The sequence below is a fragment of the Anas acuta genome, chromosome 2 (assembly GCF_963932015.1).
Source record: "Anas acuta chromosome 2, bAnaAcu1.1, whole genome shotgun sequence".
NCBI lineage: Eukaryota > Metazoa > Chordata > Aves > Anseriformes > Anatidae > Anas > Anas acuta.
Genome location: NC_088980.1, coordinates 133457452 through 133474886, shown reverse-complemented (window position 1 = coordinate 133474886; position 17435 = coordinate 133457452). Strand labels below are relative to the sequence as shown.

At 39.8% G+C, this 17435-nt stretch overlaps 2 long non-coding RNA genes across 4 annotated transcripts in view; one reads left to right on the top strand and one right to left on the bottom strand.

The window, feature by feature from the left end:
- LOC137851285 (uncharacterized) overlaps positions 1 to 17435 on the top strand; it is a 53971-nt gene that overhangs the window by 12628 nt on the left and 23908 nt on the right. The window contains exon 3 of the long non-coding RNA XR_011093104.1: positions 11263 to 11400. This is a non-coding gene — a long non-coding RNA (uncharacterized lncRNA). The remainder of the gene's footprint in view (positions 1 to 11262; positions 11401 to 17435) is intronic.
- LOC137851286 (uncharacterized) lies at positions 7186 to 11902 on the bottom strand. Of its 3 annotated transcripts, XR_011093106.1 has the most exons (3): positions 11739 to 11902; positions 11307 to 11381; positions 7186 to 10814 (listed from the first exon to the last, which is right to left on the bottom strand). It is a non-coding gene; the product is annotated as an uncharacterized lncRNA (long non-coding RNA). The 3 variants fall into 3 exon arrangements; XR_011093107.1 differs by having other exon boundaries at positions 7186 to 10817; positions 11307 to 11902; XR_011093105.1 differs by having other exon boundaries at positions 11307 to 11902.

Here is a 17435-nt window from a genome sequence, read left to right as displayed (position 1 = left end):
ATACAGTTCTGCTGCCTCCTAATCTTGGACTGACAGCTCTCTTTGGGACAGAAAAAGGTTTCTTTGAAGAACTAGCTAAAACATATGTGTGTACGACTCCTGAACTCTACGTAGATCATTGCTGTATCCGTTATTAATAACGATTACTCATAGATTTTTGTGTTGATAACACTTGCATATGACCATATGTAGTCATAGAAAAAATACATGTATTTGTGCAGGAATGTGCATTACCCCAAGTAGAAGCTTCTCCACAGAATTTGCATGAACAAAGCTCTGACTGGATAAATAATCATGAACAAAAGACAACCAGCAAGCAAAAATTCCTCTGAATAGAAAGTCTTGACTTGAAACTTTAGCCAAAACTCCTGGAAGCCAACAGGAGACATCCCATGGATCACAACAAGCTTTGTATCATGCCCTTTATTCATAGCAGTGTTTGCAAATCATCTTTTGCAGTATTCACCCAGCTGAAATCATACTGCAAGCATATTCATATGGTATATTCACATAAATATGTGCTGTGATTCATAAACAAATTACATTTGCATCTGTTGGCTATGGCTGTGGAAATGACAATAAAGAAAATAACAAAACAGAAAGGAAAAGGAGAAAAAAGTGACTATTGTGTGACACTGATAAGAAGAAACTTAGTTACATTTCTTTATCATCTCAGGTATCAGGTAGCAAAGGATTAAAAACATCCCCTAGGCCTTTCAAGAGAGTTCAACACAGAACAAAATATTTAATCCCTGTAGAGTAAAAATGACATTGTTTATTTCAGACCATTTCAGGAAAACGTTTCTACAGTAACACTTGTGCTTCCAATTCCATTATTTATTTTTTTTCTGGAATGTCCCTTTTATAGACCACAGGATCAATCCCAAATGTGATGTTCTTCAGTGGCAGCTGTTACATTGCAGTAGAAAATTTGTCTTGAAGAAAAAGAAAATGCTCTCATTGGTGTGTGTTTGCACATGCATTCATACACTCTGGAAAAGCCAATTTTAGTTTGAAGACAATCATTTTTATTTCTGTTGCCTTAGGAGGGTGTCAGTATTTGTTTTTATTAATTGCCTTTGTGACATTTTCTTATAGCTAAGGAAAAGACCTCTCAGCTGATTCTGCCACCACTGGCTTATGGAAAAGGAGCAGTAGATGTGATTAAAGAATCGCCTACTAAATTGTCCTTCTAGGTATGCCAGGGCTTGTAAGCAACCAGGCAAGATCCTTGTCATCCACCCACATAGGTGGAGTACGTCAGTGCAATCCACTGAGCAGGCTTATGTGTCTTGTAGCAATGCTGTTTCTTCTGAAGCCATGATCTGGCCTTTGAAATGTATTACATATTTTTTCTTGTTCTTGTTCTGAATCCTGTCCCTTCTGTACAGAATATCTGTAAAAGCAGGAATCTCAAAGCAGGCTAATTATTTTAGATGCCCAATTAAAAACAAATTAAATGGTCCTGATTTTCACAAGGTGTTGAAACATGGGAAGTCAGGACATATTAAGACATCTCAGTTTAGATTTCCAAAACCAGTCATCATTTCTGAAAAATATATTCCAGATTTATATAAGCCCTTGGCTGTAAGGACAGAATAAACCTTCACCATAATGCAGATTCTCACGACACAGTCAGAATCTGTGTGAAACCTCATGGCGCCTGTCTTTGGTTTAAGAAATAAATGAGTTAATCATAAAAGCACATATCTAGGGAGTTTCAAACTATAGAATCATGCAGACTTTGTACAGCTGGGCACTCATAATCAGTTATAGCACAAAAAGCAGAAAGGTCCTTATTACATTCCATATAATTTTTTATTTCTCTCCAAATATCAATGCTATATTGACTGTTAATCTGAAAAACCTCATTTAATGTCAGCTTGCTCACAGTTATGAAAATTCAGGTAATGTATTCCTGCTACTAATTGTATTTGAGAAAGTGTTATTAATTTCATATATCAAGTTCGTAGTGGCCATCTGTTCCCTCCGAACTGCTGCGTCTCCCTCCATCTGCCCTGTTTTTCTTCTGCTAATCGGGTGGCAAGGGCTCAGATGATTGGGAAGTTTCACTCTGACTTTTGATTTGTCACTCATCATCAAGCCAGCTGTGCATTTTTAAACAGACTCTTGCAACGGGTGGTGCTGAATTTAAATCTTACTGTCTGATTTATTTTTTTTTTAAATAAAACTTTTTTATATAAAAAAAAAATTCAAAAAGAAGACAGATTGTATTTTCTACAGTGTAAAATGTGCTTTGCTGCCACTAATTTGGCTGCATCTGCACTCTCATGAATATAGATGAAGGTACATGTCCAGGATATTATTAGGGACTGTGGAGAGTGGGGAAGAATTTCAACTGTGGTGAGACACCACAGGTTTCTAGTGCTCAGAGTAGCAAGCAAGTGGATATGAAACTTCTAACTTCACCTGACACTAGACCGAAGTTATGATGTTAGTGCAGACCTTTAGGAACAGGTATGAAAAATAGCAAACTTTCATGTGTCTATGTGGGAAATACGATTGAATAAAGATAAAATGGTCTTTAAAAACTTTTCCTTCCTTCTCTTTCCCCATGAATCCAGACACAAAAATTGAGAGTTACTGGTGACGCTGACAAACATTTAGGATCTATGTTTTCCATTGTTGAGAAATACCCATTTCTCTGTCATAGGAATGTGGGGATTATCTGACAGGAGCACTTTGCAGTCCCTGCATAACCCAAATTTGCAGAATGCTACAAGTACGTTATCCTGAAGTATGGCCCGTACCAGGTGCTGGGAACAGTGTGAGCTGAAGAACATCGTAGTGGTCAGACAACACACAACCTACACTCAAGAAGGTCCCTTTCTAATTTCTGATAGTAAAAGTCTGATCAAATTCTCAAAAAGGTTTTATCTCCTTTCCAAAATCCACATTGTCTTTAGCTATAATGATTCTAGATCCTCTTGTTATGCATGCAAATATTCAATATTCAGTTCCTTTTGACTCCTGTTAAAATGAGCCAAACCTCAGGTGAAAGATTAAGTATTTATGCCTGTACAGAGGGGATATTGCAAGAAATGATTGGATGAAATTAAGGCAGAGAAACTTCAAGCTGTATAAGAAGAGGAAATTCCCAGACCATGAGGTGCATTAAACAATGGAATAAAATTGCAAGGTTATTAGAGAAGCCTTTTCACTTGGCCCATTTGGAACCATGACTGACAAAACAGCGGAAAGCATGTGACAGTGGAAATGAGGTAAACTGGACAGTTTATCAGGCTTCTCCTATCTCAGTTTTCTATGTTCCGTGCTCTGATTTATGAAATCCAGACAGCATAAGGACATTTGCAGGTAGGAATACATCATCGTACCTGAAGCATATGATACTGTTTTACAAGTCTGAGGTGAAGTTTGATGGCTTCTCTTTGCAGGGGTCCATGAGAACATTTCCTCTGCTCTGTATTTATGAGAGGTCTGAAATAAAGCTCACATGTGCAGTCCTGTGTGTTTTAAGCACAGAAAGAAGGAGACTTGCTAAATCTGCCCCCTGTTCTTTTCTGTGCATTCTCCACACGGAGACATGTTTACCTTTGAGGTTTTGGGCAGATCTTTACAATAATGGGTAAATTTTCTGTACTGAAAAGTATTTCTGTCAAAACCAGTTCTGCATAAAAGTATGTACAAATTTTATATGTATCTACTGCTATATTAAAATCATTTTACATTTGCTTGATTTTCCCATTTGGACAGTCCCAGAGCTCTGATAAATTTAATCAAAATTGTCATGTTTCACCTGATTATTAGCTGCTGGCAAGAAATACCAGAAACATTACCTGATCCTGTTGTGAAAATGTAAGTACAGTTCAACTTCCTCTGAAGTTTCAAGAATCTCATCAAACATCTCTCTTATCTTGATAGCACAGTCCAATAGCCATATAGTTTTAGTTGGTTTCCATGGCTGTGAGCAGAAAGGGGCAAGAGCAGGAAGAAAGGCTGTCACAACGTCCACTGACAGCATTAAAATGAACCAGGATTTTTGCAACCTTCTGTGCATCTGTTTTTATTCACAGTGAGTGTAGTTTTTGTATGATGTTATAATGTTTTGTATCTACAGGTCACAAGGTTTGCATGTGCAGGTGACCAGCTAAACACAGTTGGTCATTTCCAGGTAGACTTGATATACTTGTGGGTGTAACCATGGCAACTATGTGCCACCTTTGGGCACTTTTCCAAAGATATGTACCTAAATACTAGATTGGCTGTGTGGGGTGAATCACTAATTAATTGAGAAATGAATCTAGTTACAGTCCAAGCTTTATGAATTAGCAAAGACTCCCTTTGGATCTTAACTCCTGCAAAAAGGGCCCCATAATGTAATACTGAAACTTGAATCTCTTTTATCCTTGAGCATCGTTATGATACTAGAGGTTATGAAAAGACATTAAGTGAACAGAAAAACAGAACAAAACAAAACAAAACAAAAAAAAAAACAGGAGATGTAGGAGTAGACTAAGAAACTATCCAGCTTTAGAAAGGATCATAGAGCTGTTCCTTTAATTATCTTTTATTTGTCTGTTTGTCAAACTATAAAACTTTTTAATATAAGCCATAAGCAGAAGCATGATAATGTTGAAACAAAACCTTGGAGAAAAGGAATAGCATGTTGTTTTATTCTGATTCTTCTGTAACATGAGGTCTAATTTTCTCTTGGTTTTGAGTTTTTCAAGTTGCAGTGTTTCTTTCATAATGACTTACATGTGTTTATTTCTGCTGAAATGAAGGGGATGCTGTAATTGTCATTATTAGTAGTAGTGACAAAATATTTACCTGGCATTACTTTGACCGTAGTCCACATGTGTAATCTCATTCTTCTGTTTGTCAGGCAAACAACCCTGTGTCATTAGTGTCATAACAAGTAAAATAAAATATGGAGTAAGATCAATATCTCTTGCAAGAGCTAGCAGCTCATTACACTTCAGCACAGCTGTACCTAGCTGTGCAAGAGGAGGAGCCCAGATGACTTCCCAAAATTCCAGTTAGAAGTCACAGTGATTACACAACATACATACACAAGTGAGATGCAAAATTAGGCAGAAGAAGCAGATTTAAAAAACAAACAAACAACAACAAAAAACTTAGGTAAGAATGCTTTTAATAAGGTTAGTAACTATAAAGCTAATTCAAATAAATCTTGCAGAAATTTTGAAAATAAGGAAGATGCACAAGGGAGAGACACAGGTATAAGCCTATCACAGAAAGGATAGTTTTGTGGTTGATGCTTGACTGGGAATCTACAAAGAAAGGGGTTCCAGTACCTATCAAGACATGTCTGAAAATGATTTGAATGTAGACAGTGACCAAGAAAGGAAGTCTAAATAAAACCAATATATTTATTGTACTTTGAGGGCAGTTACCAATTACAAAACCGGAATAATTGTCCTAGCTAATTATCATAAGTGGCACTATGATCTAGACAAGCTGAGGGCACTGTTTTGCTAGCCTGCCCTGAGGAGGCCCTTCTTGCTGCAGGAGAGGCACACAAACATGCAGTGATGTTTTACTGTCTTGAGGTCACAGAAGAATATTCAGAAATTTTTCATTTTCTCATCAGGAGAAACAGACACACACCTACATCAAGTCCCAAAGACAAACATTTCTATCTCATCTTCATTGTTCTTATCTATGATTTTTCATTGTTCAGTCCCTGAGAATGGGGACTGTAAAAGAGCGAGCCATGCCCTAACCCTTTTATCATTGCATGGACAAGAGTCAGAATTTTAAAGGGATGTGTCTAAACTCATCGAAGTCAATGAGAATTAGATGTCTCAACACCTTTAACTATCGAGTTTCAAAGGACTAGCCTAGAGGTCATTTGTCTGTAAAGAATACTGTTGCCACAGAAATAAGCTGATGCATCCACCAAGCACTCTTGATTAATCCAATTGCATGGCTCCCAAAGGAACTTAGCACTACTCTCCTTTCCTTTGTCTATGGCTAAAGACAACAGATTAATTTGGCACCATCAATTGTGCTGCATATAATTTCAAAAATTCCTTTATAGAAGTCCAGACCCCAACGACTCTTTCATCGCATTCTTACCAACATAAATTCCAGCTGCCTCAGCTACCAAAGACCACTATATTAAACTACTGTAGGAGTCAGTCTGAGCCTAAGAGACAACCTGATAAAGGCAAGAGGCCTTTAAAATTAATGACTGATTAGAGTCGTCATTGGGCAGAACATTCAGACTCCTCTTTTTGAAGTCCATTTGGGGGAGGGAAAATACATAATGACTACAGAGCAAAAACAGAAGTATATGAAGTCTCCACATAACACTCTTTATCCTTAATGTAAAATAAAATAATTTATAAGGAAGAGTCCTGTTTGTTTTCTAAACTGGAATAGTGAAGTGCAGCACATGCAAGGTTAAATTACAGACAGAATTAAATTGTACAGGTTTTGTAACAACAAAAAGAGGAATAGAGGTTGGGCTCTGCCTGTGCACATACCAGTATAATAGTGATTTCTCTTTACCAAGTCCAGTTTTACGCCTTCACAAATCAATTGTTAAACTACCATATCAGATCATTGATGACTAATAGTAAAACATATTTTCCTCCTTGGAGTTCCTTACTATCCTTGTCACCAAAGGCTAAAATGTTATGTTATGCTTTGGGAATTCATTTTTGCATTTGAGGATAAGAGCAGACTTAAGGAAAAAGTCATGTCCCAGAGCTAAAATACCAGTATCCCCTCTCTGCATGGATAATGGAAAAGATTCACCTTCACCGTAACATTGGACTGAATTACATGTTATAGTCCTTGACATGCTTTGACATGACTAATGTGACCCAGCTGGTCTCAGCAGTAGAAAAATGTGAACATAGAATGCGTAGTTTATGAGATACACATATGCGTTGACAACAAAAAATACCCACAGTTGTGTTTGTGTGATTAAACCAAAAATAAAAATAAATACAAATAAAAATAGACAAATCCATAAGTTACAAGGGTCCGCAAATACATAAGTTGATATATTTCAGTATTTACATCTATTGAAAGGTAGTGGGTGACTGCCTGTTTATAGACAGTGGGTTTCCAAGCGTACTCATGTAAACTGTTCCCTCTGTTGTTTAGAGGATGACCATATAGCCAGGTTTTTTTACTGCAGTGTTTAAGCAGGAACCATATGATACTATGTTTTATTTAAAATTGGGCTTGTACCACTGAGGCTGAAAACTTGTATCTTTAGAACAATTTCATATTGCATAGTGCCACCATATGTTGCCTACTTTCGTGTTTTTAAAGAGAGTGCCTACTGCCTAAAGGTAGCATGTCTCAGATTTACAAATCACATATTGCTTGAGGGCAGAAGTGAAACCATTGATTTAAGAGAATGCAATATGCTTAGTTTAAGGGTGTTAATTCAACTCTATCATTCTCCAGCATTCCTTACATTGAAATACATTTTAGTGCAGGGGGGAAAAATGCAAAGATTGGAAGTACAGGTTCTATAATTGTGTTTCGATCTTAAAAGGAGAGAAGAAACTGGCTGATTAGCTAGACAGACCCATCTAGCATAAGTGTTCTTGGAACCTCTTGAAATGAACACTGAATTATGAAGCCGGCCTTTTACATTTCTCATCATTAGCGTAAATGGAAAAGTAGCCACTAGTACCTTGTGACTAATTTAGCAGACGGACTTGTTCTAACATTTGCTCTGAATTACCTCGTGCATATTTTAAAGGGAAAACTTGTAATTTATTTATATATTTTAATATTTAACTTTCTTAAAAAATTTGGATTGCTCGCGGTAATTTAATACATTCCTAGTCAATGTTTGCCTTCAGATAGCTTCTGCAAATTTAGAGATAGAAAAGTCGTAATCCCTCTGGATGTAAGATCATTACCCCGCTGTATATTCACCATTGCTTTATCAAGTCTAAATTAAAATATTTCAAATAATGAAACTTCCAGTATTTTCCTTGAAAAAAATATTTCCTACTAAAATTATTTACCCTAGCTGCAGTGCTTGGGGGTGGCGAGCAGCTCTTAAAAGATTGTTGTTATAATTTTATTTGCTGTTATTCTTTTTAATGTACTTGATGCATACGACAGAAAATAAATTAAGATTGGAGTGTCACTGTAGAACAATGACTGATAGCAAAGACAAACCTCTGTCTATGAGAGCTCCTGGTGTACCTATCAGGCTTAAATGCACAGGTGGACAAAAAATGCAAACAGTGCAGGATGCTGATGTAATGAAGTATCTGTGCTCAAGGTCTCAGAAACAGAGGGATCTTGCATTCACGCCTGATAAAAAAGACAGCAGCTGAGTTGTCGAGTCTGTTGCTCCTGCACTTGGACAAAACTGGGTGTATTTCAAAACAAGGGCTCAGCACAAGGTTCAGTGGTAGCAGGTTTTCTTTGCATCCATCCTATTCCCTATTGTTAAGCTGAATGTTAGAAAACTCTTTACAGGTTAAACATTAAAACAGTGTCGGTCATGTCCTAGTGTCTGCAGTATTTCACGCAGGCTAGCTTTGAGATTTGAATAAGCAGTTTCTGAAACTCCCTTTACTTTTTGTATAAATCCTGCTTAAACATTATTTTTTTTTTTTAATGCAGGAAACTTGATAATTTTAATGTACCTGGGTGACCAACTTCCCAAAGCATGATTTTTTTTTGTATAGCAGTGATGCCTTGGCAGCTCAAATTCACAGGGACTGGTTAGATAATTGCTTATAGGGCACAGCCATGGCATGCACTAAACCAAGCCTACAGTTTCCAAAGCAAGCATTTGAGCTATTCAGCTTACAAGTCACCCCTTTAGCAAGGAGCAGCAGCAGCCTCCAAAAAAAATACTGCCGCGGCTTAATTTACTTAATATTAGTATCCATGTTAACCTAATACCTTTCTCTCTTTTTAAATAATAATTTTTAAAAGGCAGTTTATAAGAGGCTTTCTTGTCAGGTAATAGCTCTCTGGATTTATTTAAAGAGCCCTTTCTTGTCAGCATGAGAAGCAGCCCCCTGCAAGGATTGGAGATTAGGTGCAGGTCCACGCCTTTGTGCGGCGTGTGCCACGGCCACCGGCTCAAAACCCATGGGGAGGAGATTAAGCCCTCTTCAGCTGGCCGGCATGGGGTGGGGCTTTGTCCCGTTTTTGGCTAGCAGATGGTGGCAAGCCAACAGGTGCACCCCAATGGCAGCACCCAGCCCTGTGCATCTGCTGCCGGCCCCGTGCCAGCTGCAGTGAGCGCTTGTCCTGAGCAGGCGAGATGGTGAGAGACCAGGGAGGGCGACCTTCAACTATTAACCTTTTTTTTTTTTTTAAAAAAAAAAAAAGGAAGAAAAGCAAAAAAAAAAAAAAAAAAAAAAAAAAAGCTTTATGCATTGAAAAATGCCAGTATGGCAAGAATGCTTTGATCTGAATATTACAGGATGGAAAATGAATAAGGACTGGGAGGTGATGAGCCTAGAGAGGAAGCAGCAGGCAGCTTCACCCTAGGCTGCACTGGGAGCGACATCTATTGTGTTGCAGGGCATCAGTGGGTAGATATTGCACTGACTCTAGATTTATTATTATTATTATTATTATCTTTTTTAGTGATCAGGAATAAAAGTAGATTCCTTGGACTGGAATTTCTGATGCCACTCTCGCTCCCCCCCCCCCCCCCCCCCAAATCTGATTCCATTCTGCTTTATGCAAAAAAGCCATACTCTGCATTCAGGCAATATCATACGTTAATCTGCTAATGCAGTTATAAGCACCATAGAAAGAAAAGGAGTCAATATGACAATTAATACTGGAATTCTATGAATGCTTGTCTTAGTTTCTAAAGTTTATGTTCTGTCACTTGACACATCCCTATATTCAGCCTCTTCCCCTCCCAACTTAACTGGATCCTTCCATAATCTCCTGCCTCACGTTTGATTCAGTCCAATCCTAATCCAGCTCAGCTATCACCCTGTGCAAACAAGCAACTCTCCAGCTGATCTCCTTGGCTCAGGGTTAGACTTTTAGCTGTTTTCTCTTCTCTTTAACTCTTCTTCCTCCTTGTGTCTCTTTGTTCTCATTTCAGGCTGACTTAAGCTAAGGTCTGCTCTTTCCCCTGGGCCCTCTGCTTCTGCTGATGTTCTGAGTCCATCACAAGGTCTTCACAAACCTGGCAGTTTCTGCTAGACTAACAGCTGTCTCTGTCTCCTGTAGCTCTGGGACTTCCTGGGGTCAGAATCACATCATAAAGAAATGAATTTCATTACTCTCATGTGGAAAAAATACTGGCTCAAATGAGGTTAGAAGAAACTTTCTGGTCCAGAGGATACAGGCTGAACTGCTGGGGTCCCACAGTTAAGCTGCTAAGATTTGGTCAAAGACAGGAAAGTCCACCGGAGACCGGATGCACTCGAGGTGGGCTAGAGCAGTGGGCTATTTCTCTGCACCTACCGAGATTTCAAAAAGCCTTAATGGCTGGGCTAAGCCGCAAGATCTTGCTTCGTGCTTTTGGATGGCCTCAGTTCCTCCAATCATTGGAAGGAGGAGACACAGACGCAGTGAGAAGTGTTTCTTTCCATCACAGCAAAAACCAAACTACATCATGTCTGGAATGATGACTGGCGGCGTCCAGGCTTGTCTGGGTGCCTGTTCGGGGAGCTGGAGAACAGCTCTGGTTGCAGTTACGTGAGTCCTGAGTGTCCTTTAGATGGCTCACTTGGAAGGCAATACAACTGATATTACGCAGATTGCTGTCTCACACCAGAATTGCCAGGAAAGGGTATAGCAGCCTTCCAAAGGGGAAATTCTTTGGTGGGAACAGGAGCTGAAAGCTACTGTTACCAAGAAAACTTCAATCAAAACATTAATTGAAATCAACCTAAAGAATTTGGAGAAAACTGGTTACTGTATTTACAATCGTAGAAAATGTATAAATTAATGCATTTTTATCCTCCCAACTCCAGTTTCCCTTTGTCATTTTCCTAATCTAGACATAATTATTCTGCACTTCCTTTGGTATATTGGAGATATGTTAAATAAATAATTTTAAAAAATTCAAACTTAATTACTAAATTTCAAAAGAAAGAAGCCCTCTCACACCCTACCTTAATATCTTTACTCCTAATTTCAAATACCATTCATAAGATTACAGGTGTTTTTTTTTAAATAGCCAATGTAAAATTTGCAAAGATAATTTTATTGCAAATATGTCTAAATTCATAAACTGATATTTTCATACACAAACTACTAATGTTTAGTTTTTGTGACTTTCTCTAACAGCTACTAAATCCTGCAACCATCACGAATACCTACATAGTACTGACCTCATGTTTCTGAGGATTCCACAAGCTGTAAGAAGAAACCCTTGTGAATGCAGACTCCCATCCCCTCTGGAAAGTCTGGAAGAATTTCATACAGGTGTGCAATCTGTCTAAATACTTTTTAACCACTACGCAGCATGCTTAATGGGTGACAGCATAACAATAGAGTACTTTACGAAATAATTACTGTAGTTACAGAGCAGAGATCATTCCACATCAAACTCAACAAGTTATAAAATAACATCCATAAATCCTTAGTACACTGGGGTATGACATTACTGTTTCCAAGTATGCTTAATTCTCTCATGCCCTTGCTTTTAAACTCTGTAAAGCATGGGGCTTATTACATGAAATAAAAATCTTTTCAGAGTGTAGCAAGCTTTTTTCTCCCTGATTTAAAACCCACACTATCTTTGCTAGTAGGGATGCTCTTACTTCAAGCCCCAGGAGGCTTCTGGAAAGCAGACAATCCTGTTTTCTTCCGCAAGGGCGAGGAAACAGCTCAGAAGGGGTTAAGTGGCTGGAGACCAGATGCAGCTGGGCCCTGTTAATCTGCAGGGACCAGCTGCTTTGTATAGAAAGGAAGACGAGAAACAGAGTGGCTAGTGCTGGGGGAAAGCTGGGGTATTGAATTGCTTATGTTCTGGAAGGGGGTGGAGGGTTGGGGGGCGGGGGGGGGGGGGAGAGCTTGCATTTCAGCCTTTTGGTACTCTGGAAAAGGAAGAAGAGCTCTGTAGGTATTTCAGTTTAGTTGGGGAGCTGCTGTCTCTGGTGGTGACTGACAGCCCACCCAGGACATTGGCTTTTAGTTCTCAGGAGCTCTTAAAACATGGCCTGCAGGGTAAAAGCTGGTAACTGAGCAAGCCAGGTGTAATAAGCTACAAACTGGCTTTGATTTCATGTGAATGCCTTTGAAAGATGGATACAGAGCAGTGGAGGCTTTGGTGCCTTCAGGACTTCTAATGCAAGAGCCAGGGAGACCTCTCTCTTAGCTGTACCAGCAAGTTCTCAAGCAAATGCAACTTGTATTGCTCAAATGTGACAAATGCCTTCATCTGCCCCAATGTGCATTGCTGCAATGATTGCACTTATGTATGCTGCATCTGTGTCATCCCCCGTAACATTTTCCTGTGGCAAATAGGCTGTAGGAGGAAAATCCCAAAGTAGTTTTTACTGAAGCTTTTCTTTAACTGCCAACTCAGAGCAAGTTTATTGCATATCTTACTGGGGCTCCTCTGAATGAAAAACTCTATAGGCAGGAGTTGAGTTGTATAATACTATGTACAGAGCTATTAAAATATATTTAGTGATTCCATTAGAAATCTGCTGTTGAGCAAGGCAGAGCATATGGAGAGAAGTTGGTGAAAACCTGATTAAACATTTATATGGAGCATATTTTGATTTAACTTGCATAAATAATTCATTATTTTTGTTTTCTTTCTTTCAAAACCACCCCTCTCTACACCTGCTGTGCTAAAAATAATGCTACCCTATCTGTAATGAAGTAGTGGGAGTGAGTGGGTATATCGCACCTACCCGTCTGTGCCAGAGGCACTCCTCTCTCAGGTTTGAAAGACCCACAGCCTTTCGAGAAACAAAATATTTGATTCCTATCAAATCTGTGGTAGTTTTCTTTTGTCCTTACCAACAGCAAAGTAGTGATGTTCCAAGGGCAGTAATTATTATGCAGAAGTTAAGTTGTGTGAGGAGTCCAGATCAATGGGAGAATTTCCCCAAAGCTGAGGGGAATTGAAGCTCACATATTGAATGACTGATCTATTTTCTAAACCGAGTAAGAGTTTTAAAGGGAGATTCGTTTCTGAACTTTTCCAAAGTCTGGGTTTGATATTCTAGTTCAGCCTCAGTTTTTGTACTCTGCTGGGATTCGAAGTCTGATTTGCAATAACACTAAAGGTCTTTTATGGCTTCTCGATATTAATAATGTGGTATAAAGTGGGTCTAAATCCTGTTTTAAGGCCCCCTCTTGCCACTAAATATATGAGAGAATTCAAGCTTCTTCTTCAAGAGTTGATCTGAGTGAGCATTCAGGTGCCCCAAAGCACAGATTTTTCTCTCAAACTCCCGAGAACAAGGTCTTTCACAAAAACTGCTTCTCTTTTCCCTCCCACTGAGTTTCAGAGTTCAAACGCCAGCAATTTCCAGTACCATCTTTCCTCATCTCCTCGTTACGAGCAGGGTTTCATTACCTGTGGAACAGCCAGCGCCCGCTTGCCAGCATCAGCATTGTCCCCAGAGCCCTCCTGTGATGGCTGTCACTCTTTCATGGTGGGCAGGGACATGTGGCTCTGCATCATTACCAGCAAACGGAGACGCTGCAGGGTCATTATCAGAGAAGAGTGTCATGTTTTTTTTTTTCCTTTTTTCTTTTTTTTTTTTTCAAATGGCATTTCCTCTCAAGCTCGGCATGGCAGCAACTGTCTTGTGAATCCTGAGTACCTGCAACCCGATGGTGTTGGCCAATGTGTTTCAGCAGGGAATTAAATTATGATTATTATTTTTATTTTTTTTTTGGAGAGAGGCTGCTGAATTCTTTTGAAGCAAAAATATCATTTCCTGGATGGAGCACACTACGTTGAGTCCTAAAGGGCTTTGTGAAGTTGCTTGGATAAAAGCTTCTGATGGTGTTGGCTTGCCAATGGATTAATCATAATGTGGAGAAGCAAAAACCCATCCCAAACTATGAGATGCTGAGAGATTCTCGTATTTAGCCAGCCTACAGACTGATGCTTCTGACTTGTACAAAAGCACACTGTTAGACTGCAGGAGCGGTCACTAATGAAAAATAACATTCCCACCGTGCAGTTTTGACAGCTACATCTCACTGTCGTGCTCTTTTCAACCTGGTGAGGACAGCTGAGTGCCACAAACCTGTTCTGGAGCAGCGTTTGCCGCGGGTAGGGCGAGCACGCAGGTAGCATCAACCAGGTTCATGCACGCTGAGAGCTGTGGGTGCTGTGGTAGCGGCAGGCATGTGGGGGAAGCTCTGCTGGTTGGTGAATTTCATTAAAAATCTGAGATGTCTATGCACACAGCCTTATTCACAGTTTTTTCTGTATTGTGATTTTAGGATATAACAAGGTGTTAACAAGAAAAACATGTTTTCATTAAAGCTGTATACAAAATGTATCTTTGCCCTGAGCCCTTCTGTGTGTTTATTTTTCTGAAACAGTCTGTTCCTTAAAGAAACAAACAAAAACTGAAGCAGGGGAAGAAACTTTTTCCTTCCCACGGGAGGGCCCATTTCCACCACCCCACTTTGATTCCCATCGGTGGCAGGTCATGGGCTGCCAGGTGGTCCAGGCCGGCCCAGGTTAGCACCGTGCCTCACCTCACCTGTGGGGTTCATTTTGCTAAGCTGTTGTAAACATTTTGCTCTGCTTTCCTTCTCAAAGTGGAAACACTGTAAAAATAATGGCTGCCATAAATACTGCATTAAACACTTTCTAAAAGGTTATAGTTCGCAGCTGTGAGGTCGTTGCCCTCTGATTATAGTGCAGCAGTGAGGTAGGATGCCTTTCCTCCCCACGCACCCTTGCATTGCCTACTCACCATGCTGGAGGTGTTTGGGCTCCACAACTTGGTATAGGGAAGTGTCACCTTAGGGGTCAGGTTGAGGATGTCAATGATGTTGCTGAGATTTATTGCCAGCCTTCTGTGGTTTGCTGTATGCAATGGGGTTGTCCATGTCATCCCAGAAGTGCCTATAGGTGTATGATGTCCATGCATCCCATCAGTGCCTGTCCATGAGCTGTGGATGGCAGTAGGAAACAGAAACTCGCTGAGAAGAGTGGCTAGAAAAGCAAACACTAGGCAACAAAAGATGGATTCAGCTGTGGAGGAGGAAGGATGCTGAGGGTGTGAGAAAGACAGCAGAAAAAAAAAAGCTTATAGGGACTCTGGGCAGTGGGAAAGAAAGAGGGGAGCAAAGAGACTGCCCAAAGGATGCAAAAGACAGATTGACAACATAGAAAATAATATAAAAGGACAGAGGTAATGCAATGAAGGAAAAAGGGAGATACAAAACTCTATGGAAACTGGAATTCCTACAATTCCCAAGAGAAGGACTGTTTTGCAGATGTGTGGTGGAGAGAAAATTGAATGAAAACTGCAATTTTAACAATGAATTGATTTAAGAAGTGGTAGTCTACAGGTACAGACTAGGTAAGAAAAGCATTCACTGGACCAAACTGGAGTTCATGAAGAATCATCTAAACACATGTCAGCAGAGAACAGGGGTTTACCTTCTGATGTGCAGGCAACCTGTGATGGGCAAGTCTTTAACCTTCTTTCCCACTGAGGTTCCTTTGGCTACCTGCCTCCTCATCTGTCCAAGTGAAATTGCTACAAAACAAAGACATTTGGGACTAGAAATGGGATCTCTGGGCTTGTGTGAGAAGAGGAATAAGCTTGGACATAAGGGTGTGATGCTTGTTGCTGTTTATATTTGTATGTCTGTACAACTGCGCACAAACACGTTTTTATGATGTGACAGCAGATAAGAGCCTGTTCTGTCCCACACTCCCAAAGCTTTAAGGAACCTTCTGGCATGTATGTTGAGCTCAGTCTGCAACAGGATTGATTTTCTCTATTTATTTATTTATTTATTGGTTTGTGTTACTTTTTAAATGTAGGTACATTGTACTCCCATTCTGTCCTTAGCCTTAGAGTCTTCTTTGTAGTTGTAAGCAAATATGGGAAGGCTGTGGCTGTTTTACATCATGGTATTTCTCAGATCTTAAAAACAGGAAGCTAAAGTCTTACCAGGTTTAAACAAACAAACAAACAAAAAACTTCTCTCTCTTGATTAAAGCATGAAGATTGACCAGTGAAATCACAAGACCTGCTCTAGGTCCTCATCTAGGTATGCTGCCATGTAAGATACCAATTCACTGGAGAGTCTGCATATCATTTGGATTGCACAAGTGAGCCCGTGCACTTTTCTGCTATAACCCTCGTATAAATTCACAGTCCACCAGGTTAAAGCCTAATGAATTAGGCAGAAAGGCGAGAACAGGCAGCTACACGCTGGGTTGAGGACTGCAAACATTGACCTGGTTCTCTAAAGCTAACAGGACTTCAGGTTCATTCCTGATCACTTATCCTGCCTTCTTGCTGTCATGCTTTTTATTGCCATACCATAGACCTATAGCTGGGGAGAAGCAATGGAAAGCCTTTGGAAGCAGTGTGGTCCTTGTGGAACTGGCTGGAGTTGATGGAGCAACACCCCCAATCCCAGCCAAGAAATTCACCTTGTTAGGGGTTTTACATTCAGTTTGGGAATTAATTCAGTACTCATGTGTTGGGTTGTTTTATTGTTTTTGTTGTTGCTTTTGGTATTTTTTGTTGTTGGGGTTGTATTTTTTTTCTTGTTTGTTTGCATACAGTACAGGTTTGGGGAGAAGAAAGGAACAGGAATACTTGTTGCCAGGTAACTATTGTAACTGGGCACATGAAAAGTAGTTTTAATCCATGCTTATAATAGCTGGCAACTGTCCTTCTCATTTGCTTGGAAGGCAATGCTTTAATAAGCACAAGGGAAAGAGCAGCCCCTTGTACCTACAGCAAGGAAGGAAAAAGATCCGAGAGGTACATTATCACTCTCATCTGAAATGCATGGGGTGAAGCTGCATAAAATTTAAACCAATAAGTGTGCGCGACGGTACTTGCGCTTGAGGAGATGTTGCTACATAGTGCTTATTTTTTCAAATCCATTAGCACTGCACTTTCTTGGAATGTTTTATTCAAGAATTGAGGGAATACTTTCCCTTTGCTTTGTGTTTATTACTTAACCTTGATATTCAGAACCTTTATTGCTTAACCTTAGGAAACCAGATTGGTTATACCTTCTACAAGTAGGTACCCACAATGTGGGAGGCACAGAGCTGTCGTCAGTCTGTCTGTCTGCACAGGGCTTGGGCACTATTAAGGCTCTCAGATCTTTCCTCCCACGCCAGCTTGGCGCAGGAGTAATAGGTGTGCAGTGATGTTTCTCCTCCTTTGCCCTGCTTTGCCACCAGAAACAGCAGAAGAGCTGAAACAGAAACTTTATCTTGAAAGTGTGGTTCCTCTTGCCTGACATCTGCAATGTAAGATGACAGTGTTAGCTGTGTA